This window comes from Canis lupus, chromosome 22, assembly GCF_003254725.2.
Source record: "Canis lupus dingo isolate Sandy chromosome 22, ASM325472v2, whole genome shotgun sequence".
Taxonomy (NCBI): domain Eukaryota; kingdom Metazoa; phylum Chordata; class Mammalia; order Carnivora; family Canidae; genus Canis; species Canis lupus.
The window spans coordinates 28099138-28126283 of NC_064264.1; the positions used below are offsets into that span (position 1 = coordinate 28099138).

The window sequence follows — 27146 nt, forward strand, 5'->3', positions numbered from 1 at the left end:
AACTTCTCTCCCTTATTTTCAAACCACTTAAGGCTGAATAAAAGACTCTTTGAGTACCTCATTTAGATACACTGACTGCACTACATAACAAAGCTATAGTTATTAACAGGCATTTTCCCCACAATTTCTTTTGAGAGCTGTCCTCTCTTCTTAAACACATTCTATATATAATATTAAGTCATACAACCCAGGTTTTCAATAGCTGAGGTAGTCAAAAAATGTTTATGCCACGTATTGCAATGATCCTTATCTCAGAAAAGCAGACCAGAACAAAAACTAGCTCTTCTGATTTCCCTCCACCCTCCCCGAAATCTCCTGGAGTTAAAATCTTGACTTCATCCTTGACCCTTCCCCGTCCACCTAGAACCCTTCTCATTCTACTAGTTGCCAAGTTTCATAGGTCCTGAGAATGACTTTCAAATTGAGCCTTCTTTTCTATTTGCATTGCCACAACATCCAGAATGACATTAAACAAAATCCACAATATAACCTAAACCACATCTTGAAAATTACTGCCTACCACATACACATCTTACCCAACAACCATGCTCATACTACTTTTGTGCACCTTTCATCCTTAGCATCCTTGCTCACACTGTTCCTTTCACCTCAAATATCTTAATACCATCTTTACAACTGAGCTCTAGTGCAACCTCCTCAAAGAAACCTAACTCTACCATCTCTGAACCCCCATTATATGCCTTGTAGTGCAGTCACTTACATAACTATTTATTATGGAAGCATTTATGTAAGGATAAGATTGGCCTTGTCCTACCCAGTTTAAGGACGTATCTTATTTGCTTTTTTGTGAGTACTGTGCCTCAGATGGGACACTATACATAAGAGATAATAAACACTTATCAGATGGAATTGACCTTGAACATTCATGTTAAGATACTCACTTATTCTCAAATGTAAACATTGTGTAAACATAGCTAAACTTTTGATGAGTAGGAGGACCAGAACTTTAGTAGTTCAGCTGATTACAGCAACTGTTATTTCCTAATATTCATAATATTCATTATCAAAATCGCCAGTACCCAAAGATCAAAAATATGGCAGTGAAATTCCCCAGATCACTGACTTACACTTACGCATATACACACCCCAAAAAGTGGGATAGGGAGAGCCCAAGACAAGATAGTACTGTTTTTCAGCAGAATGCCTTGAGTCAGAATACCTTGGTCCAATCTTGTTATTTGTTACTGTGTGAACATATGCAAGGTATATAAATTTTCTCCACTTTAATTTCATCACATGCAAAATTAAGATTGGGGCGCCTGGCTGGCTCAGTTGGTGGAGCATGCAGCTCTTGATCTTGGGATTTTAAGTTCTAGCCCCACATTGGGTACAGAGATTACGTAGCGCTATACAAGTGTTTGCAATTCTTCTTTTCTATGATATAATGGTTTATTCATAACCTACTTCAATATTGTGAATGAAGGTATCTGCTGGCTAATTCTTGATAGACTCTCATATGCAATTAGCAGCATGAGGACTCAATCTTGAAAAGGGATCTGACCTGGTCCATTGTTCCCTCCACCCCCCCTCACCCGCCCCACCCCAGCAGTATTCCACGTTTTCACTGTAACAATGCTATCAAAAGGTCAGAGGGTCCAAAAGATTGCTCAAAAGAAGCAAACCCAGGATAGGATCTCTGTTTTGATTCAGCTATGTTGAACAATGCTGGAGTTAGGGTTGTGTGAATCCTAGTTACAGCCAGGGTTTGAACTGACTGACTTAAATGGATTGCTGAGTCTTAACATCAATTAAGTAAGACCTGATAAGTATGTCCAAAAGAGTAATAAAATAATTCAGAGGGACCTCATAAATATGTAACATTAAATATTTGCAATGTGTCATTCAATCAAACAGATAAGATCTGTGCTTCACGGAACAGGAGCTCATAAAGCATTTAAATGATTATGAGAAAAGCATTAAATGAGGCGCAAATTAAAACTGAGACAGCACAATGATCTCCACTGGTAGGAAGACTTTCTAGTACACAGATATGTCAGGAGACATGGTGAAGTTAGAAGAAATAGAGTAAAATACGAATTCAAGATTCAAGAAAGCAGCTAAGACTAGTCAGGATCTTTCTCAAGATTATCCAAATACCACCATCACCCCAAAAAGGAAGAAAGGTAAATAAGATTCCATGCATGATAAGTAATGTCTGACTAATTGACTGAAAAACCTTTCCACAAGGTTAAACTGAGATTTCCTTCATGAAATATTATTTTTTCATTAAGTCCATAAACTTGAAATATTGGATGAAATAAGGGTCTAGTGCTACTCAAGCTTTTCTAATTATCTCACTAATGGCCAGAAGGAAAATAAAATTAAGACCCTCGTCTTTTGACAGATTAAACCATTTCAAACATCAAAAATTAATGCACTCAAATGCTTCAAAAGAATAGAATATGTTTAGTGCTGGCTAAATACGGGTGTGGAGAAGGAGAAGGAACAGAGAATTCACAGAAGCCTGATCAAGGGCCATTCTGTCTGTGATGACACAGGAGCAAATGAAACCAAGACAACTCCAAAAATCATTCCAGCTTCCCTAGAAACAAATGAGAGTCCCCACTGGAAATATGGAAATTTACATGCATACATGTGTCTGTGTGTGTGTGTGTGTGTGTGTGTGTACATGCACTCTCGGCTTTCATAATAGTTTCAGTGATTCTTGATGTTTTACTAAAATACAGCAAATTCGGATTATAAAATTATCTTGGTCCTCAACCATGACAATTAGCAAAAGCTCCCAAGCTCCCGTTTCTAACGAGCACTGATTGATTAATACAGAGAAACAAAAGTAGTATATACTGTACAGAGACACAGTGAGGTTAGATTTTTTCTTTTTTTTTTTAAGATTTTATTTATTTATGAGAGAAAGAACACAAGTGGGGGGGGGGGGTGAGTGGAGAGGGAGAAGGAGAAGCAGATTCCCTGCTGAGCAGGAAGCCAGACCAGAGCTCCATCCCAGGACCCTAGAATCATGACCTGAGCAGAAGGCAGATGCTTAACGCCACCCAGGAGCCCGAGGTTTAGATTTTTCTCTTGGGAAGAATTCCTTGAGGAAAGTTTGTATTTCTCTATTTGAAGCAATATTTATGTTTTCAATAAAGACTAAAATTGTAAAAACTGGGCAATGGATCTAGTTATAATAAATCTGGCAAGTCCTCACAGCAATTGCTGTTTAGGCTGAAAGAAGAGAGTGGGAGAACATTATATCCATTAAACAGTCCTTAAGGGTTCTATGTTTACAGACAATCTTGTAAGGAATTGTATGTCTATTCTTATTCAATATACAATACTTTTTAGCAGATCATATTTCATTTCTGTGCCCTTTTGGTAAATTGGAAAAAAAAAAAAAAAAAAAAAAACCGTGTTCAATAAATGAGTAACTTCTCCAGTCAAAACATTAATAAAAAAAAAAAACTTCTTATACTTTGCCCTTAGATAAATGACTCATCAGAGTGCCTAGGAAAATAAACTATCTCACAAAAAGATCAGTGAGAAAGAAAGATCTATCAGTCCCCAAACTGCAGAGGAATGAAAGGAAAACTACTCAGAAATAAGGCCTCTTTTTCCACAATCTGACCACAATTACTCCTCCCCTCTTCATTCACCAGCAGTATTACTTGAGATCTCTAATTCTGTATCTGTAAAATGGGATAACTGAATGCCTGCTTTGCAACATCTCACCAGCAACGAGCACACCAAGCACCCAGATCTTCATTTTATAACCATTCTCTGGTAACAGGAACCAGAGCTCCTTGAAGAAATGGTGGATTCAAGGACAGAGGCAGGAGATATATAAGATGATCATGTAGCATCTTGTAGTACTAGAAAGTAAAGAAGATAGGAAAAGGAAGGAAAGAAGGGAGGCAGGGAGGGAGGAGCACTGTAATGGTGGTTTGTCAAATGGATACAAGAGTCAATTAAAAGAGTTACCAATGACCAAAGCTACAACAATTTGAATAAAATAAGGTAATATTAGATTATAACATAAAGTATAAAACAAATATGCACAAGTCTATACCAATATAAACTTGTAGACTGAAATGGACAAACAAATAAATAAGAGGCAAATCACATGAGGTAAAGAATTCCAAATAATTTTTGCGTATACTTCATCCTCCAGGAGGTGGAGCATAACTCCCCACTCGTTAAGTGTGGGAAACCCATAGTGACTTCCTTCCAAAGAGTAACAGTAAGAAAGAAGAAGAGAATAACATGACAGTGGAGAAACCTGACAGACTCCATCTCAGGCAGGTAATTTGGGTGAGCACACACAGTGGTAAGTCATTCTGACAATCCGTACTGTTGATCTGATGTAATGACAGTGACATTTAACCACTGTGATCCTCTCAAAACCTGGAACCCCAGAATAATCATAAGAAGGACAGCAAAGACCACTCAGAGATAGTCTACAAATTATGTGACCAGTACTATCCGCTTCATTCACCAGCAGTGTTACTTGGGATCTTACTTCTGTATCTGTAAAATGGGATAAGTGAATGCCTGCTTGCAGCATCTCACCAGCAAAAAAGTACAGAGCACCCAGACCTTCGTTTTGAAACCCATTCTCCAATAACAGGAATTAAGATCATGAAATACAAGGAAATTCAGACAAACCATTACAACCAAGAGAAGCCAAAGAGACGTAACCACAATATGCAGTATGGGGTGCTAGATAGACTCTTGGAACAAAAAAGGATAGTAGGTAAAAACTGAAAAGATCTGAATCAAGTATGGACTTCCAATCAATAAAAATGAATCAATATTGGCTCACTAATTGTAATGAATATATCATACTAATATAAAATGCTAGTAATACAGAGAGGTGAGTATGGGGTATGTGAGAAGTCTATCTTCACAATTTTCTGTAAATCTAAAAAATACAAATAATAATTTTTTAACGCCTGCCTCACCTTCTAAATAAGGCTAAATTAGCTTATGCAAGAAGAGTTATTGTTCAATGGATATAGTTAGTTATACAAGATTAGTAAGTTCTAGAGATCTGCTGTACAACATACTGCATATAGTTGTTAACAATATGGTGTGGTACAATATGATGTGCTGTACAACAACAGAGTATAGTTTACAATACAATTAAAAATTTGTTGAAAGGGTAGATCTCATTTTAAGTGTTCTCACCACCATGAGAGAGGGGAAAAGCCAAGGGATACAATCTCTTGGAGGTGATAGATATGTTTATTACTATGATTAAAAGGTAATAGTATCATGGATGGATACAGATATTCAAACTCATCAAATTATTATATACAGTTTTTTATAGTATATCTCAATAAAGACATGAAAGAGTTTATGGAAGTGCTTAGTTTGTTCGCAGGCTGCAGTACCTCTTTTTAAAAATGTATTTTAAAAAATAAATCTACTTCCCCATTTGTTTCACAAAAGAAACATCGTCCATTTTATTTTGAAGGGCTTCTAGAGATTTCTTTCCCCCCTCAAATTAAAAAAAAAAAAAAAAAAACTAGGGTGACACTGGATAGGTCCTTCAGAGAGGCTCACGGGAGAAAAATAAGTCACCTATAAGAAATTACAAGTTGGAAATGAATAATAACAGGATGTTCATCTCTCGACTATGGCTGAGATTGTTTGCAGAAATACACTGTAACCATTCTAACAAGGAATGTTTAACTATCACTAACAGAAATGATCTCTATTTAGAAAACACTACTATGATTTTTTTTTATAACAGATATTTTCATTTGATCATCTTATATTTCTATATAGACAAAGAATACACTTACACTCCCTTGCTACACCATTATAGGTTTTGCTACACCATTATAGGTTTAATTTTTTTTTTTTATCTCTTTACTGTCATTGATTCTCCTGTAAGTTATTTTAACATTCTTCACTTTCTTTGGAAAGACCTACTGAAAAACAGAAAAAACAGGAAATTAACATATATAGTGGTTTTGAAAATCATAGCTATATGAAGCTTAACTGTATATAATACAACTAGACATATACTTACTTATCCAGTATCTTTTCAGAGTCAGCTCTCCTTTATTCTACAGAAATTCAGCTTAGTCCGCATGTCTAAGTAAGAAAGTACCCTCCTCTCCAACCCAGGAGTGGGCATATGACCCTAGTCTAACGGATCTGAATATTCTCCACCTGGTCACCTTGACTGATTTAGGGAATAGGTGACCAGGCCAACTATTAAGTTATCAAAAAAATCCTTACCCTTTTTCTAGGAATATAAAATGTCTATAGAAGAGGCAACCAGCAGCCATACTGTTGCCATATTGTAGTAATCTGAGAATAAAGCAAGCAGAAGCAACAAACCTGGAAAGTAAATAGAGAAACAGAGTACCAATGACATAATTTTAACTGCTGCATAAGGCAGCACTTAAAAACAAGATTCAAGTCTTAGATGAATCCATTCCATAAGCCAATAAACCATGAATTGGTTTTTGATTAGGTAAGTCTGAGTTGGGCTTTCAGTTGGGTTTGGATACAGCTACAAGAGTCTGCAAACCTAAAGGAGGGTGGCGTAGGCAAGACTGTAGTCTCCGTCTCTAACATTCGGAATTGGAACGCAAAGTCAGGCAGTCAATGACTATTTCAATGGTCAACATAAATCCCCAAATTCAACAGAAACGGAGCACACGGCAGCTCACAACAACACCATTCATAGAGTTTGACTTCATCTTACTGGTTTACTATGATAGCTAGATCTTCAGCCACCATATCTACCTACATTCCACACAGCAGAAATAAAAAAAGGATGAAGAGGTGGAACAAAGACCACCTTAGAGGTGACCTTAGAGGTAGGCGTGTAGAAGCTTACATTCACTTGCATCTCAGTGGCTAGAACGCACTTGGGTTACATATAAAGGCTTGAAAATGTCATCTTTACTTTGGGCAGTCAGGCACACAAGTAAAAATGCCATTATCATAGGAAGAGGAAGGAATAGATACTGCAGGACAATCAGTCTCTGCCACATGTGGGTTTCTATAATTTCCAACCAAAGCAACTCATACAAATCCTATGGCTTCACAATAGGTGTTCTTTCAATGACTTTTTATTTTAAAAGGGGAGCAAGAGAAACTTTAAGGCATCAAATCATTATAGGACTTATGTTCTGGAAGTCCCACACAACAGTAACACACAATTACAGTCCAGCAATATAAAAGTCTAATTTCACATTTTAGAAAATTAAAATTCTGGGAGTAGAGCTTTTTCATGAAGCCCAAAGTTGTTAACATAAATTCAATGAGAATTAAAATCTAGACTATATAAAGAAATTCTCCAAAGAGAAAAGATAAGAAACTCAATAGAAAAACCTGGTAAAACATATGAATAAATGATTGGCAGAAAGGAAAACTCAAATGACCAAGAGGAATATGACTTTTAGGTAAAGAAAAGGTATACTGATCATACACACTGACTTGTACTCTCTTCCCAATTGAAATAATATGTAAGGGAATAGATTTTTCTTTAGGCATAGAATGTGAGATGAGTCAGTAACAGGAAAAAAAAAATTGGAAAGGCAAAAAGCAGATGGAAGAAAGGTAAATGATTTAGCAGACCCTAGAAAGCTGAATAAAACTAAGCCAATTGTGAGGAAAACCGAGAAGCAATATGACTTATCCAAAAAAAAAACCCTTCCAGAATCTGGGAAGCTGTCAGCTCCATATGACTCTAGAAATGGGGGTAAAATTTAGCTAAGACAAGAGAGACTGGCTGACAATCTAAGAATTTGTTAGATCTCCAGATAGACTGCCTTAGTTGTCTACCCTTCCCAATCCTGGAAGACCAATTGTTTCTTCCCTGTAAAGAGTAAAATCTGAGGCCTCTCTGAGAAATCAGAGATACCAGGTGGATGGTGGAATCACAGACGGAATGTAGTGAAAGAGGGAACAGTGTGTTAAGATGTCCGGTTTTCTTCTTATTTAGGGATCAAACCACACGCCCAGCCTATCTCTGTCTGCAGGAGTCTGGAATGTCTTTCTATAGAGAACCTAATTAGCCCTAGAACCAAGCCTAAAGATATTTCCTGCCATAAGGGGCTCAAAAAACTGTGGCCCAGTTAGCAACTGTGCTGAGATGCTCACAGACCAGCTCAGAACATCCAGGAACTGCTGAGTGCTCCAACCAGAAATTTACAGAGATTATCAATGCATTCAAAAAAAACAAGAAAAAGGTATCATTTTAAAAGGATTACTGTAAGAACAAAAACAAAAAACAAAAAAATGTTTTAGAGGGACCCTTGGGTGGCTAAGTGGTTGAGGGTCTTGGCTTTGGCTCAGATCGTGAACCCGGGTCCCAGGATGGAGTCCCCCATTGTGCTCTCAGCAGGGAGCCTGTTTATCCCTCTGCCTATGTCTCTGCCTCTCTCTCTCATAAACAAATAAATAAAATCTTTTAAAAAATGTTTTAGAAATTAAAAATACGATAGTAAAATAAGTGAGATGGGGCACCTGGGTGGATCAGTCAGTAAGTGTCTGACTCTTGGTTTCAGCTCAGGTCGTGATCTCAGGGTCATGGGATGGAACTCCACGTGCATCAGGCTCCCTGCTCAGGGCACAGTCTGCTATTCCTCTTCTGCTCCTCCCCCCTACTCATTCTCTTTCTCAAAAACAAATAAAATCTTTTTTAAAAAGTGAGATCATAAACAAGATGATAGGAAGACTATGAAGACACATCTTTCAGAAAGCAGAACAAAAGAGCAAAATAACAAAAACAATGGCATTCCATACCAGAATATCCAAGAGTGGAATATGGGAGTTAAAAAGAAAACAGAAAATAGAGATGAGGACAGCATCAATGAAATAGAGACACCCCCCCGCTCCCCCACATTCATTCTCTTCTTCGAGAACTGAAGAGATGATGAAAATAAATTCTAATAATTCTAACATGAAGCATTCTCAACATGCTTCTCAAATATAGTCCTCTGGAGGGAACAGTAGCCTGGATCCTCTAACATGTCCCCATTTGCAGCTGCTTGCTATTTGAACTCAGTAAATGAATGAATTTGGGTAACAAGCAATTTCTGTATTTGGAGGGAAAAAAAATCTCTAAAACAAGGATTTACATTTTATCATTTACAAAACGAGAGGGCCAGTTGAGTGCCTTACAAAACTTGATGAAAAGAGACCACACTGGGCAGCCCGGGTGGCTCAGCGGTTTAGCACCACCTTCAGCCCAGGGTGTGGTCCTGGAGACCTGGGATCGAGTCCCACATCAGGTTCCCTGCATGGAGCCTGCTTCTCCCTCTGCCTGTGTCTCTGCCTGCCTCTCTCTCTCTCTCTCTCTCATAAATAAAAAAAGAAAAAGAAAAAAGAGATCACACAAAGGCACATCATTGGGAGATTCAGTATCTTTGGAATAAGAACACTTATTCATGTATTATGAGATTTCAGAGATGGAAAACTGGAGAGTCAGGTGAGAAAAGGTCATTAACAAAAGTACCAGGAATTATCATGGCATCCCAACAGAAGGTAGTGTAGAGGAATATCTTCAAAATCCCAAAGGAAAATTATTTTCAATTCTGAATTCTAGACCTAACTCTACTATCAATGAGGTATAAAGGTAAAAGATATTCTCAACATGCTGCATGTCAAAAATTTACCTCTCCTACAATCTTGCTTCTCAGGAAGGAGGGAGTAAATAAAAGAGGGATGGCGAGAGGAGGAGTCAGAGGGCACAAGGAAGGGGAAAGGATGGTAGTGAGGCCCAGGACCAGAGCTGTGCACAAGGCAGAGCAGGGCAGGAGGCCCCAAGAAGACCTGATAAAACCTCCTCATGACTTCCGATGCACGAACAAGAGAATCAGACAAGTCGGGGATTAAAGCAGGAATGAGAATGTTCAAAACTCAGCAAATAAACAATCAATAAAATTTACAGGAAGGGAAAAATAATCACTGTATATAGCACAACTGTGAGTAGCAATTCCACAGGTACAATCAGGTAAACATTTAATACTGATTTAATCAATGTTGACTACGTTAGAGAGACAGAGAAGCTGCGCCGGTGGGGGGCATAGGGCTGAGAAGAGCTAACTCCTCATAATGCACACTGGCAAGTCCACAGAGAAGGGTGGACACTAAAGGAAATAAAAAGAAAAAGCAACATATACAAGTTAGAGATACAATGCTTAAAAATCAAAACAACCTGCAAAACAACTGAGAAGAAAGTTCCTCAGAGGATGGAAAAATAGAAGGGAGAAAAACAAGCAAAGAATTGCTGCTTTTTCCTCACAAGGTCTGTTGTTCAATGTGACCATTTAAACTCTGTGCCTACAAAATTCTGACAAACACCAAAACTAAAAGACAAAACGAAGAGGATTTCTGATAGAAGCATGAGGGCTTGCCATGTGCAGGAATGCACAGTGAGGAGACCTAGTATGTATCAGGGGCCATGGGCTGCTGTGGGGGTCAAGACTAAAATTACACTCTGAAGGGACACCTGGGTGGTTCAGCAGTTGAGCATCCGCATCCAGCTCAGGGTGTGATCCTGGGTCTGGGGAATCGAGTCCCACATCTGGCTGACTGCATGGAGCCTACTTCTCCCTCTGCCTCTGCTTCTGTGTGTGTGTTTCTCATGAATAAATAAATAAAAATCTTTTAAAAATAAAATAAAATAACACTCTGAAACCAACCATGTTGCATGTTGGGGCAGGGAGCTGCAATTTACACCAGAAGAGTTTATACCAAAGAGGATGTGAACCTATTAGAGATTCTGAACAGAGGACCTACGTGACCATTTGAAAAGGATGAATCTTCGAAGCAGGAGAAGTTGGGGAGCGAGAGCCAGAGACTCCAGTCAAAATGGTATTTCAGGGCAGCCCCGGTGGCGCAGCGGTTTAGCGCCACCTGCGGCCCAGGGTGTGATCCTGGAGATCCGGGATCGGGCCCGTGTCGGGCTCCCTGCATGGAGCCTGCTTCTCCCTCTGCCTGTGTTGTGTCTCTGCTTCTCTCTCTCTCTCTCTCTCTCTCTCTGGATAAGTAAATAAGTCTTTTTTAAAAAATGGTATTTCAACAGTTCAAGTAAGAATTAATAAGGGTCTGAATTTCCCCAGAGGCAAGGGATATTATAAGGAGAGGGAGAGAGTGAGGGAGAGGCTAAAACTCACCAGTAATCAAGGAAATACATCTCAAAATAACAAAATATCCCTTTATACCTCTCAGGATGATAACAATTAGAAAGGAGAGTAATACCAAGTTTGGGCAGTGGTTTGGGAAAAGGGAAAACTTTACAGACAGCTGGTGGGTACTTAAACTAGCACAGCAATTATGGAAAAAATAAAAATAAAAATATGGCAGTGATTAGTACAATGAGATTTAGGCCCTATATGATCAGGCAACTCCACTCCTCTTAAGGACACATTTTTGGAAATGCTTACGGCAACACTTAAAGGCATTCAAGATTTCCACTAGGGAATGGAAAAATAAATTACAGTTCGTGAATGTTACAGAAAACTACACGGAAGTGAGAGCTAATAGCAACATGGATAGAAGTTAAAGTATAATACTGGGTGAAAATTGTAAGACAAATAACCAGGTTTTATAGCATAGAACCACTTATAAAAACTAATCACACAGACGTATAAACACCTCAGATGACTCTACAAAGTCTCCTACGTATCAAGGGACATACTTCAGGCACCCAGGGAAGCATGCTTGCTTAGTGCTGAGGAGTGGGGCAGAGAACAGGAAAGAGGAGTGGAAGTGGGAACTGAAGAAAAATAAAGTAAAATGAGCATGAACAGGAGAGGAGCCTTCAGGTACCAGGAAGGGAGGCAGAGCATGGAGTAAGGAGTGGGATGGACTCCGCCATCATCAGAAGATCAAAAGCACCATCACCACTCACAACAAACTGAACCCCGCCACCCCCCCCCCAAGAAACAAAGACAGACAGAATTGTGATCAAGGAGAGAGAAGGAGAAGTGAAGCCAACTAAAAAGAAAAGACATTTTGAAATGAGAACATAAAAATTCCATGTCTGGCTCCCAAATCTTCTAAATGTGGATTCAAAACGAATTATTTTACCTTTCTAATGCCTCCACTTCCTTAGAAATTAAAAAAGGAAGATAGAATAACTTCTCAGATTAACTGTGAGGATTAAACTGTATCAGGAACATGTTGGAGGAGGGGGAGGTTGGCTCCTGGGCAGCTCAGTTGGTTAGGCATCTACCTTCAGCTCAAGTCATGATCCCAAGGTTTTGGAAACAAGCCCCACATTGGGGCTCCCTGCTCAGTGGGGAGCTTGCTTCTCCCCTCTCCTCTTGCTTTCTCTATCTCTGTCGCTATCTCTCTCTCAAATAAATCAAATCTTTAAAAAAAAAAAAAATGAAACATGGTACACTGTGTAAGCCTTCTAGGATATAGTGCCACACACGTAGGCATTCTCGTAGTTTGCTCACCGGTTGCCCTTCAGGTAATTCTGAGAATTACATTTTTGAATCCATTATTCCAAGTTGTGTTGTTGTTGTTTTCTTTTTATCTTTGCTACCAGCCCCACTCTTGAGAAGGCTACTAATAAAAATAAGTTTTTTGATGCTCCACAGAAAGGAAATAACAATAGGTCCATCTACCAAAATGGAGAATCAAATTAACACCCAAGAAAGCAGGCTATCTACCCTGCTCAACATTACGCTCCACCATCTTGACCAGATCACATCATACACTATTCAAAGGAAGAATTCTTCCCCCAAAATAAGTTTCTATTCCAGTTTACAAAGTTTTAAAGTGAATGACACTTGGACATTATGGCCATGAGTATTGAATTAGGCAGAATCAAATGGGCCACCTCTAGATAAAGTCACCCCTCCTGGTGTCTGTCCTTTTCTTCCATTACCACAGCTGAGATAAAAGTTGGAGGGCAACTGGCTTTCCCTCCCCCTTGCATGTACCCTGCTCATTTCTGCCTCCTCAACTACCAAATATACTTTCTGGCACTAGACCCTTCCTCATCATCTCTGCCAATCGATAATCTTGCTTTCCCTCTAAAACCTTCCACAGTCTTCTCTGGCTGCCTTATACTGTACAATCACCACAGCCAAACCAGCAATCATTAAGAAAGCACATATATGTTAACTTAAACCTACAAAGGAGAAAGCTCTTGTATCAATCAGAAAATTCTATTATCTCAATTTTTTTTTGGGGGGGGGGGCATATGTTTACAATGAGCACGGTCAGATATCTGCTATAATAAACTGAAATACCTAAAATAATTGATGAAGTATCAAAGTATACACTTACAATACAAGCTATTAAATACAATATTTATAGAGAAAACATTTCATTTGCCATTTGTTTGAGAAACTGATTGCATCCAAATATATTTCACTTATATTTAGTACATATTCCTTGCAATAGATAGAATTCTCAACTTTCCATTAAACTATAAGAATCATGATGGCAAGAAAGACCACCTACCACTATCAGTACTATGACCTACTACTGGTAATAATTATATAGTAAGAGACAAGGAATATTATGTGTCAGGCATTAAATTATTCCCATGTTTGAATTCATGTAATGCTCTCAACAATTCTACAAGGTAGGGCTAACATCCTTATGTCATAGAAGAGAACTAAATTACAGAGAAGGTTAAGACTGCCCAAAGTCATAAGCTAGGCAAACAGTGGAACAGAATGAGAATCCGAACAGTCAGAGGTTGGTGCTGTTTACCAATCAACATACTGCCTCCATTGGCTTTGGTAAGAGCCAGAACAATGCTTATAAAAGCTAGAGGTTACGCGCCTGGATATTGGACCTTGCACATAACAGATGTTCAAAAGGTAAAATGAGTATCAGCAAAGCTTAAAATTATCACATAAATCTCTTTGGACAAAAAACTACGTTAAAGTATCACTTAGAATTCTATCAGTACATTGTTGAGAAGGAAAATGAGGTGGAGGAAAAAGAGAAAACCGTGTGGCTTGTCTGCATTTTGGTCAGGCTGAAGGATAAAATGGGACCTAGAAACTCATATTCATTAAGAAATTGGAGATAAGGGGATCCCTGGGTGGCTCAGCAGTTTAGTGCCTGCCTTCGGCCAAGGGCGTGATCCTAGGGTCCCAGGATTGAGTCCCACATTGGGCTCCCTGCATTATGGAGCCTGCTTCTCCTTCTGCCTGCCTCTCTCCCTCTCTCTCTCTCTCTCTCTCTCTCTGTCTCTGTCTCTCATGAATAAATAAATAAAATCTTTAAAAAAAAAAAAAGAAATTGGAGATAAATTCACATGGTGGAACCAATGAGTATACAATGTTGCTATGAACATTTAAAGGCTTATTAGTTATAAGAAAAGTAATTTGAGTCATAATATTTTTTATAAAATCCCAATCCCAGTAAATTTTTCCATGTATTCCATCACACAAAATGTGATTAAAGTATGATTAAGGGATTTGAAACTGCTCTAGGATTATATCCAAGAGCAGGCTACTCATGGTATCAAAATTCTTAGACCAAAATGGGTTAAAAACAAAACCTATAAAGCTGAGCCCTAATTCCAAAAATCAAAGACCACAGGGCTAGTTGAAACAGCTAGGACAATTCATAAAGAGAAGTCAAAGCAACTCATTCAGTGCAATCATTTAAATGTCTAGATGCTTTAGCCCAGAATAATTTATTCGTGATATGTAACATTTTTTAAAAAACACGAAGGGCACTATCATCAGGACTTTTTCACTGGCAACTGAAATCCCACAAACAGTCACTCACTGACGTCTGCATTCTGCATCAGCTCCTCTGCAGCATGGGCCAAGCCCAAGGCCTGCTCCTGACAGGAGAGGCTGGCAAGGAAGGACAGGGAATGGACCCTTGGTTTTAAAAGGACAGAAAACAAGGGACCTTTGAAATTAGCAAACTCAAACGGCTCATTTTACCAATGAGAAAACAACCCATCACCTACCTAGGAACACACAGCTCTAGGAGACAGCTTCAAGATCCGAGCTCAGGTATCCCTGCCAGGATACCCGGCTGTGTGGCCTTCTCATTCATGTAATTTCTTGGTGTTTGGACATAATAATTGTGTCTATATATTTTACTCATTACATTAACATCAGAGGCTTCCACTCATTGGATAGAGTACTTTCCATCCTTGGTAAAATTGCTTTTTCCCCACTTCTCAAAATAAAAGCAAAAGGAATAGGTCTATGGTCTTATTAAGAAAAATGACTCACAAGCTTTAAACATTTTCAATGCACATCTATCCTAATAAAATTAGTGGGCAAAGATTTAACATTAAAGAAAATGAAAATCCCATTATATATTATACTTTGTATTTACACAGAACATTTATGCCAAAGCATCCTGACATCCCTATAAAGAAAGTGGGGAATAATGATAATAATTAACATCTTATGGACAGGAAAGTTAAGACAAAGAGAAGTTAAATTTCTTGCTCAAAAGCATCTAGCAGAATGGGCAACAGTGAATAAGACATCTCAAGTCCCAGGATACCAGCCATTGACAACATTACCAAATATTTAAAAAACAAAAAAAATCATGTCAAGTGAAACTACCAAAGGCAAGCTAACTTGAAGTTTTAATAAGTCAAATTCTGCTCTTTGCTTTTCTTACCAAAATGCGTTGTAGTCTTGAAAACAACAAAGTTGGAAATTTAGAGATCAGTTTCTCAAATCTAGTCCCTTCACTTAAATGTCTTTAAAAAGCAAAACTCTGGCTGCAAAGCAATTTATCAGAAGGAAAAAACAAAAACAGAAATGCCTTGTGCTGATGGGCTACAATAACAGATCAATGCAAGGCATTTGCTTTGCCATCAAAGTATCTGAGAATACTTGTAAATTGTATGTTCTTGGTTCTCTACAAGATGCAATAGAAAGGAACAAGGTCTGTCCCAGTAGGTCTGGTTTCTGCATCACTGTGAACATACGATGCTCATCCTCAGAGTATGGAAACAAATTGTGGGCATAATCAACACCCTTTAACCCATTCCCCATGATGGATATAATAACAAAGCCCTTCTGCCTTTGGGCTGGTCTTAACATCTCTGCAGGCAGGGCTCACCGAGCCTCAGCACATGAAAACAGTCAAGATGTGTCCACAGAATATTTTTCATTTAAGAGGGGAGGGTATGGATAAGCAATGGTGACAGCTGGAAGAAAAACAACAGCATCAATTTACCCTAAACACAGTTGTTCTAGGCAGTAGGTGGCCAGTAAGCAATGCTATAAAGCACCAAGCCTAAGGCCAGGATGAACGGCTGCATGCACAAGGCCCAGGAACAAGTTCCAGATGCAGCTGGCAGAGCAGGCATGGATAATGACAGACAAAACAACCCTACAAGCAACAGTGGATTGTACAGATGGGCAAGAAAAGCAGAGGAAACAGTAACCCCGGCGTGAACAGGGCCAACCACCTTCAAAGGCTATCCTCAACCCCAGTCAGTGAAGATGGGTAGGCTTGGGACCATGGACAAGGACAAATACAATACCCGCCTGAAGAGGGCAAAGGAAGAGGAGGCAAGGGGTTCCCACCCAGAGATGATGTTTTAATAGGAGTGTAGAGCTGTGGGAGCTGCAGGGGAGGAAAGAAGGGAAAGTGGGGAGAGAAGAAGGGAATGAAGAGCACACGCTGTGATAGGAAGTGAAAACCAAGGACCATATTGAGCACACACATCAGTGTATCAGTTATACAACATACATGTAACCCACATTTCACTGACTGTCACTTCTTTCCGAAGCATCTGTTAGGGGTTTTTTTCCCCCCCTGTATGTTTGTTGGTAGTTTTTTTTAAGGCCTGCTTTCATTGCTCACTTGTCATTCTACTTACAGTAAGGATTAATAACACTGCATATGGTGTGTGATGAATAAGAAATCCAACTTATATGGCACTAGGTGTAAAATTATGCAGTATATCCCTTTGAGTGTATAAGAATCCTATTTAACATGAAGTTTCCTACACAGAAAGAAGTGAAACTTATTCAAGTATTTGCCATGCTTTAGTCTACAAATAGGATCAGAAAAGTAATCTGTGAAAATGAAAATTGTGCTACCCAACCATATTGTCAAACTAAAAAAAATGTTCTTTCAAAGTTACCGTCAATTACAACTCATCAAAAATCTACCCAACCAAAAAGCCAAGATGACCATAATTTGTTTTGGCTTTAATTCTACACGTAAAGAGGAGTGGAAAAATATTTAGAAGCCACGTCTGCCTCCTCTGGGAAGGAAGGGGAGTGAAATTTAACTCTGTGTAACAGAAGTCTGCATTCTTCCCCCTCCTTTACTAGCTCCTTTACTGTGGAGCTAGTAAAGAAGAAGGGAAACAGAAGAGTTGGAAAGTCTTGTCTTTACATGAGCAAAAGGAAGTCCAGAACTAGGTCTGGTCACCAGGGCCAGAAAAAAGTTGTAGTGCTCTGCATGACTTAAAAGCTCAAAATAATTTTTTTTAAGTTGCTGGGAGCCATTCATGAGAGCAAGAAAGAGGATTACAGACCATGATGGGCTGTCCGGTACAAGCTGTTGAATCCTGAGGAGGGAATTGTAAAAAACATGGTCCAATTTCAAGATTTTTTGTTCCCAAACTTTTAACTTTTCTATTCCCCTTATCTTCATAAAGCTAAAGCTAGCTCCACATGGTCTTTGCAATTAAAAAAAAAAAAAAAAAAAAAAAAGGCCAGGGCAAGGGGTTGTGTGCATGTGTAGGTAGGTATAAAGTGCAACAGGGGCAGCCAGTTCTCAAGATGCAGAGCTGAGGGGCCACCTGTCCACAACCCCCACCCCATCCCCGTAAAGCAGGAGAAAACTCTGACTTCCCCCCATTACTTGTGAAAAGGTGCTAATTCTACTGGACTCTGAGGGAGCAAGTTACAGTAGGTTTTGGTACCCAAAAAAAGATTTAAAGCAGTCAAAAGGGTGGCTACCATGAGGTCTTTTAAAACTAGAACACTCAGGGGATGCCTGGGTGACTCAGTGGTTGAGTGTCTGCCTTCGGCTCAAGGCATGATCCAAGGGTCCTGGGATCGAGTCCTGAATCAGGCTCCCCACAGGGAGCCTGCTTCACCCTCTGCCTAGGTCTCTGCGTCTCTCTCTGTGTCTCTCATGAATAAATAAATAAAATCTTACAACAAACAAACAACCAGAACACACAGGATAAGTTGTATTATCTATCAATGAAGAAGATAATTTTCAAGGTATGTCAGTGAGTTGCCTCCACCTCTTAAACAAGAGGAGCAAATTATTTTAAATTGACATAAAAATTCAAAAATTAGGGACGCCTGTGTGGCTCAGCAATTGAGCATCTGCCTTCGGCTCAGGGTGGGATCCCGGGATCAAAGATCAAGTCCCACATTGGGTTTCGCTGTGGGGAACCTGCTTCTCCCTCTGCCTCTCTCTGTGCGTGTGTGTCTCTCATGAATAAATTAAATCTTTTAAAAAATTCAAAAATTATTAGAGATAACTTCATCAAAGTAATTTTTGCTATACGTCAGAGAAATCAGGAAAAATAAAAGAGAATGATAATATGCAAAAGGAAAAGAGAAAGATGAATGATTAAAAGGAAGGAAGCCACAGACGTACAATGAGGGGGAAGGAGATGATATGGAGACACAGGAAGAGAGAAAAATCAAAACATGAAATAAAGAGTAGTTTAATTAACTCTAGGTCATTTTTGATCAGTTTCTTAGAATACAGTTTTCTTTTTTTTTTTAATTTTTATTTATTTATGATAGTCACAGAGAGAGAGAGAGAGGCAGAGACACAGGCAGAGGGAGAAGCAGGCTCCATGCACCGGGAGCCCGACATGGGATTCGATCCCGGGTCTCCAGGATCGCACCCTGGGCCAAAGGCAGGCGCTAAAACCGCTGTGTCACCCAGGGATCCCAAGCCTCAGTTTTCATCTGTAAAACAGATGCAAAGAAATGTATCTTATAATGTTATCATCATTTAAATAATACCTACAAAGGTAACATCTAAAAATATATGAAAGTGTGTGCATATCCATACACAAGCCCCAAGTAAGATGAAGAAGAAGGAGACGGAATGAATCTGAACATACAAAATGACCATGAACGAAACTGCTACTATGATCTTGGAACTGTCAGTCTTATTATCTACTCTCTTTGAAATGTCCATTGATCCCTATTCACAGGTTTTCACTTCTTGAACTTTATTCCTCAAAGAACATGTATTTCAGCCCACTAGAAGGAAAATTATTTTCCAGTATACAGGGGTGAGGGCAGTGGGCAAATCTAGACCTTGGTCCCTTGTGTACCTGACACATTGAAAATGAATCTTTCAAATGATTGATATTTGAAGGATATGGTACAACAAAGTAACAGTATTAGTCATCGTAACAACAGTCCACATTTATTTTGCTCTTTGTACAAACCTCGCACCACACTAAAGCATTCAAAATCTATTCTTTCAAAACATCACCATCAACCTTTTAGATTGGTTCTGTCATTAAGTTCATCTTACAAATGAGGAGAATAAGGCACAAATATGTTAAGTCATTTGCCCAGGGCCCCACAGCAATAATGGGTGAGTTAGATTTCAAGCCCAGCTTTTAAAAACTAGACCAAATTTCACAAATCCTCAACTATTTTCTAACGTGTCAGAGTAAGAATAAATTACATCCCAAAAAGCTTAATGTAATAACATTGCAGTTTTTCTTCATTTCCTCCCAAAATGGCAAGTCTATTACTGGACATACAGTAACTTTCAATTAGAGCCCTTCATCTCATTTCCATGATACTTCCTAGACTGTGAGATTTGGGGGAAGAAAGGCACTTTTGGGTCTCAGTTTCTTCATCTGGAATTGGGAAGGTTCCAAATAATGACCCAAATTTCATCAATAGAAAATTATTCTGCAATCCTTCCCCCACCTTCCTAGTAATCCCAAGGCCACTCTGACCTTTTTCCTGCTGAAACATGATGGAAAGCTCTGAAAACAATGCCTTTTTGGAATAGTGTGAAAAAGCATTCACCTAATAAAGGTTACTTTACTCCGAATTCACGCTGAATCAATCAAGGCCATGTACTCTTTCATACCTTGACTATATGGGAGAGCTTTGTTAAACTTTTAAGTGTTAGTGAATAAGAAACATTAAAGGTTGTGTCTTTTTCACTAAAAATGTTAAGAAGCAAACAGGAGCTCTGTATGTTTTAGTAATATAGAAACACCTTTGCCAAATACTTTGGCTTTTTCTTTCTTTCTTTCCCTTTTTTTTTTTTTTTTTTTTCTTCAGTAGGACTTGTTATTCAGAATGAAAGTGCCAGCAGAATCTTCCTCAGTTGTCTGAGACTGTGGTTACCCTACTTCTAATAAACAAGGCAGCTTCCTGTCTCTGGCCTCCCATTGCTCAATAGGGGTTGAATCATGGCAGCTTTCACAGTCATGACCCCTGAGTGCACTCATGCTAAAGAGTGTCTGCTTTGATTCGCTCCCTTTTGTAGCAAACAACTTATCAGAGAATACCTTATTTTTGGGATTTAGAATAGTTGCATCAGTGAAGCTGAAAAAGAGTTAATTTCTTATACTCAAACCCAGCATCTCATTATCTCTAAATCTGCCTCCATTTGGTAGCTATAGCTGGACTTTTTCTAAGTCTCTATAGGGATGAAGCTCTGTGTACACTTTTAGATGGTTTCGGAAGTGGTTAAAACAGCATCCCGTAGATGATTCTCTCATCGAATACTCACTTATGCTTTTCTGAAGGATCTTTAGTGACCGAGTCTACGGGCCAGAGTTCATCATTAGAAAATTAAAATGTATTTTGGGGTAAAACCATTGTTTTTTCCATAAGTGATAGTATATTCTCCCACTTTGGGCCTGTTCTGAAGTAATTTACTGTCCAGTGTGTTATTCCGTTTGTTTTCAACATACTGATAAATTATACATGATGTATGTCCCACTTCCTTTACTTTGTTCACAATCTCCTACAGGATTGTGTCAGCAAAAGGGCAGGCTTTGCAATTTGCGACCTTTCTGAATAAAAGAAAAAAAAAAAAAGAAAAAGAAACCATCTTGCTCTATAAACAAAAGATTTCGTCTCCAGCTTTCCACCATCCCCATTCTCCTTACCCATGGCAACCCATTCTGCTGGATAGTCTTGGCATCTTGATATTGAGACATTGAGACATCAGATAACCTGTAAAAGCTAAAAATCCTCTTCACCCTCCTTCTGCCTGGGCCATTACACAAGCCCTCATGCTTAGAGATGTCAGAGTCCCAGCCGGTGTGAAATGGTGATGCTGTCAGTCAGCAGGAAAATTTTCTGCTTCTGAAAACCTCTCTCTCAGAGCTTCCTCTGTGCGGCACCTCCAGCTGCCTTGGAGCACCGTGTCAGTGTATTAAAATAGCTCTGGACTGATGACTTCACGAGTTCTCACAAACAGGCCAGTTGGCACAACTCTCATGCAGTCTGCTTCTGATGGGAGGACATTTTTTCTTTCCCCACCACCCCTAATATGAATATTCAGTTTCATTTTGACTCTAGAGGAAGCCTCCTTTGTAAGGTGAAATTCAGCACAAACCTCATGCAAAAATTTCAAAAACCTGCAAAGAGGCCTAACTAAAAGAGCTAACCTATAGCCAAGATCAAGCATCCAGAGTCCATATTAGCATTTGTTATGCTAAACTTCAAGGGCATCAAAACTGCTGGGTATATCAGCCTTATATAATTTTTCCTTATTTCATTCATTTTAGGGCCAAATATCCTCCTGAAGAAGATTTGTGATAACTGATAATTTCTTTTTAAGTTCTATTTCTCATGTTTACTCCTTTTCCACAAGAAGGCTGGCTGGTGTAAGATATCATCAAAGTAAAAGCTAATTACCACTACACCTAATGATTAATACTTAAATGGTTTCTGAAATCTAAAAAAAAAAAAAAAGTGTAAGGCATTCATGCAACGGAGAAGGCATTCTGTATTGAATTACCAAATTTTCTTATAATGTTTATAATTTTAACTTATAAAATTTTTCACTTCCTCTTATAGATACCACATGCTAGTAACAAAATACTCTATAGAAAAAAATAGGACCTTTTGATGTTCTGGCATCATAACTCAGTGCTACGTCCACACTGCACTTTGATTCCAAAAGAGAGCATTTAGATTAACTGCTTCAGTGCCCAATGGACACAAGATTTATTCCCGGAGAAAAAGCTCCCATATGATTGTATGGACACAGAGCTAATGAAATAATTTGGTTCACTGGTTTAAGATGGTTCCTCTAAAAGGGGTGCAATCACTGTTCCCAAAAGAGAGAAAAGCACTAACATTCTACTCCCACCACCCCTCAATTCCTCTGTGTCTGTCACAAATAGCATCTCAATGACACAGCCATCTTGCAAATAGGATGGTGGGAAATCACCTCCCTCCATCAGTCCCAAACAAAACATTACAAAGGAATCTTCAGAGAATACATGGGCACATATATGAGAATGAATTTTTAAAATGCAATTTACAATGATTTGTTCATTCCATTAATATTTGCTGAGTATCTAGCATGTGGCAAGTACTATCTACTGCCTTCAAGGATTTCACTCACTCAATCATTTTTAGTTAGGTATTATATAGCCACGTAGCCTTAACAAGATGAGACATAGATTGCTGCTATTTTTTTCTTTATGTTAATCCAATGATTTAGAAAATTTGATTTTGAGAGTATTAGCCAAGGAAGTATTAGATTCCCTTAATTATAAAAACCAGGGCCATTTTGGGCATAGTCCTGAAAAATAACCATGAAATTAGAGTTATTATGCCTCTCTCCTGCAGGAGCTAATAAACAAAGATACAATGGAGATTGTGAATGCTGAAAGGTCAACTATAAATGTCATTACAGATATAATGATTCACACAGTGATGGAATGAGCTAGGTAGTTTGTGACATCAAATTTCAAAACCATAAAGGACCTTAGAGCTAGTAGAGATCTCACTTTTTACTAATGATGCCTAGAATGATTGCGTGCTTTGTGCAAATTCACATAGAAATTGTTAATCTGGAATCAACTTAAGTTTTACTGATCCTGTGTTTTTCCAATCATACTACTCTGAGTCTAATAGTCTCTCTCTCACACACACACAGACACACACATACATTATATTACTATGTGTCCGAATCCTACACAAAAATGCATATGCATGCCTGCCTCTGATTTGTACACATACACTACAGTATTCTGTGTCTGATTCATACAAACACACAGACTGTATTACTTTGTTGGGTTCATACATACCCATACACACATATACATTCCTCTACTCTTGACACCCACATGTATATACATGTACACTATACTACTCTGTATCTGATTCATATGCATACATGTGCACATATATGCATACATCATACAACTTACAACTTTATACAACTTACTCATATATATATATATCATTGTTTTGCATCATATATACATACACACTTTACACTGTGTATTTGATTTATATGCACATTCTATATATTGGTATACTAAAATGTATAACAATATATCATATTCAGGAAAAACCAAAAACAATATATCATGTTCATATTCGAAACATTTTTTTCAAAGCAAGAAGTTCAAATGTGAAAGACATTTTGGGGGCTATTTCAAAGGTATTATAATTTATATTAAGTAGTAATTTATCTGGACTCTCATTTACCTCTATCAGAGTTTCTATGGACTATACAAGAAATGACACATATCTAGGTATATATGATGATATGGAAATCTGGTGAGCCCTTAGAGTATCCATTTGCATGAAAACTTCTGTTTTTTGGCTCAAGGATAAAGATTTTAGTATTGTGTTTAGTATTGTGTTACACTGCATTCCATATTGATGGGGTGAGGACGTATGCACAGCCACCAGAGATGAAGAACAGTATTATGCATCTTTGCTTTAGCACAAATTTCCAATTTCTGAATCCATAAAGCAGTGCAGGAGTGATGTGGAAAAAGTGTCTGAGCTACATGGCTTAGGAGCAAAAGCTACAGAGTGACCTAAAGGAACATTCCCCCAAGGGCTGACATTACAAAGAGTTCCAACGATCCTTCTAGATAAACAAAATTAGGGTTCCTACTGGAGTTATAATCAGTAATGGTGAGACCCTCTCAGAAGTTTTACAAAGAGAGGACAGAAGCACCAAGAGACTGAAATGGAGGGGATTCTTCATAACAATTAAGTGATGCTATGATTCATCAGTTCACATACAATGGCCCTGAATATCTATGGATAAGGTCTTCAAAATACCTCTATTTATTTTCTTAGAGCTGTGTGCTTCCTTTTTTGGAATAATATCCCATATTTTTTAAGAGTTGACTAGTGATCTGAATGCAGGCTGAAATGGAGGAGACTCTTCACGGTAATCAGCTGATGGACAGATTCGTCAGTACACAGAAGATGGCCCTGAGGACCCAACCCTTAGAAGAGATTTTTTTTAAAGGGGCTGGAAGTCCTGCAAGATGGAGGTAGGTGCACAAACAAAAAATGTGGGTTGTTTTAAGTGATGAGGCCTATCCACAGTCACAGTCTAGGAATCCCTCATGGACCCAGAGAGGACACTGAGCAGAGGAGACGACTATGAAGAGGAAATGGAGATGCCTGCATGGTGGGGAGTGTTCAGACTGTACTGTGTTATTCTCAAAAAGTCTACTGAAGCAGATGGCAAATATTTTGAACACTTGCTTTCTTAAGCTACTTGCTCTAATAGTCCAGTATGCTTTTTTTAAAATCCATCAATAGCTTTCCTTTATTATGAAATACAGTCATTACCAACTCATACACATTATGTTGAAAGAGCCGATATAGTCCAAGTATAAGGTACTGCCTTTACAATCATTTTAGAGAAGAGTCTCATTGTTTTAATTAACATAGAAAAACAAAAAACCACACTAAGGAAATGGTAATGCAATCTGAGCATATACCTCTTGGTATCAGGAAGGAGAGTCTCACCAAACACTGAAAAAATCAAAACCAGCTGCTCTTTGAGAAAAAAGTCCTGCCAAACCAGAGAACACCATCACCCCAACCTAGAAGACACTCTAATAGGTTCCTAGTTAACTCTTAAAAATAGGGCATTATTCCAAAATAGGAAACATGGAGCTTTAAGAAAAAAACCATAGGTACTTTGAAGACCATGGTAAAGACCTTATCCATAGCTCAAGATAAACATCTGCTACGGATCCAAATGACCAAGCCCTGTGTAGACCTCTTAAGGGACACAATCAGAGGGGACACAAATAGCTAACTGCTTCTCAAAAACTGGGATGAGAGCCCTGTCAAGGAATATAAGAAAACACTAAAAAAATTAGCAGGTCAAGACAAACTAATCATCAGGCCTGACATGAAGGAATTTGTGAGTAACCTCTCAAAGTGGTTTAAAAAAAAAAATTGCTTAAAAAGATAAAATCTTTGGAAATAAAGTAAGACCTTCTGTAAACACCTATTTTAGATGAGAAGAGGAGGAGGAAATGAGAGAGAGAGAGAGAGAGAGACTCAGTAACTGTTTCCTTGGTCTTTATCAGGAAAAGTATTAAGAACACTGCAAATACAACTTATATTTTGAAACAGGTTGCAGGAACTAAATCGTGATTAACTTAAGGAAAAGTCTAAATCTGATTATTAAACTAGATATAACAAAAATCTGATTGGTATTATCACAGAGTTAAAGACTCAAGTGGGGATCTCTGGGTGGCGCAGCGGTTTAGCGCCTGCCTTTGGCCCAGGGCGCGATCCTGGAGACCCGGGATCGAATCCCACATCAGGCTCCCGGTGCATGGAGCCTGCTTCTCCCTCTGCCTGTGTCTCTGCCTCTCTCTCTCTCTGTGACTATCATAAATAAATAAAAGTTAAAAAAAAAAAAAAGACTCAAGTAATTTGTAAACTGTTGGCTAACATAAAATTTTAATTACGAGCAGCCACTACACAGAGATGCTAACAGGGTGCCCAGCCACAGAACTATCAAAATAAAGGCCTTCCAAATATTGAAGAAACAACATATTGAGGGACAAAAATAAACAGGAATTAATGATAGAATATGGTTGAGCACTCACTCTACCTGAAAGCAATCAAAGACTAGTTTTAAAAATCACATTTTGCCATGGTTACAGCAGTAGACAAATGACCAAGAAACAGACATATAAGCATGAGGGCTTCCGGTAGACAGGTGCTCAAAGTGGTCTTATTTAACATTTTTATAAATGATGTGGATGAGAAAATGCACAGGAAAGCAAAAAGTTTGTATTAAATTTTTCTAGTTACAAAAATGCAACATAACAGAGATAACCATCCTTTCAGTATCAATCTGACAAACGTGGTACAATGCTTTTAACCAACTTCCACTTAACCAACTGTCCAGATTAACCAATGGTCTCCTTCCTTTTGTTCATACTGACTGATGCACCTGGAATGTTCCAACCAGTGGGCTCCTTCCTGAGCAAACTGAGTACCCTTACTGCAATCAACTGAACTAATTTGTAGTAAGAGCATATTTGATCCTAAATCTGTTTATGCAGTTTACACCTTATTATAATGTGATTTTATTGTCTTATTACTTAAGTGAAATAGGATGAAATGATGCATAGTATCTGTTCCTATAAAGTTGAATGCCTCGAAAATTTTCAAAGATTAGTTCATAAAAAATATAATTTTTAAAAACTGGCATCAAATATGGTACAGGCATCATAACTGTACAACAATGGGAAGAATAAACCATAAATAATGGCAAAAGTATGTCCAAGTTTTTACTTCAAAAAAAATCTGAATAGACAACCCACTATGTGTTTAATTTTGGTAAGAAACACTGAACCCATCTGTGGATCCATACTGGAAAAAAAGGTTTGTCAAAAACAATGTATTTATAAGTTGTACATTTGAGTAAAGTATTTAAGATATGTATACATCATTTTATGTTCCTCTACTGTTACAACTTTTTTGACTAAATGACCAACTATTGAATTTTATTTCTCTCATTGATAAGGCTACACGGTATTTATTAGTATGCCTACTTTGTATCAACCATTATGATAGGGACTATGGATACAAAGAAGAAGGTTTTAGCCCTCCAAAATGCCAAAATTTAATGGGATAGAAGGACATGCTAACAAATAATAGCAACTATTATACTAAGCATCATAAGGGGCACCTGGGTAGCTTAGTCAGTTAAGCATCTGACTCTCCATCTCAGTCCAGGTCTTGATCTCAGGG

At 38.4% G+C, this 27146-nt stretch overlaps 1 protein-coding gene across 13 annotated transcripts in view; it reads right to left on the bottom strand.

The window, feature by feature from the left end:
* The window catches only part of KLF12 (KLF transcription factor 12), a 590647-nt gene that overhangs the window by 343466 nt on the left and 220035 nt on the right, over positions 1-27146 (bottom strand). Inside the window, exon 1 of one of the 13 annotated variants that reach the window (XM_035704615.2) lies at positions 21041-21303. The exons of the other annotated variants lie outside the window; for them this stretch is intronic. The gene's annotated coding sequence lies outside the window, so the exon portion shown is untranslated. Of the gene's footprint in view, positions 1-21040; positions 21304-27146 lie in introns of those variants that run through there. 13 annotated transcript variants of the gene reach the window in all.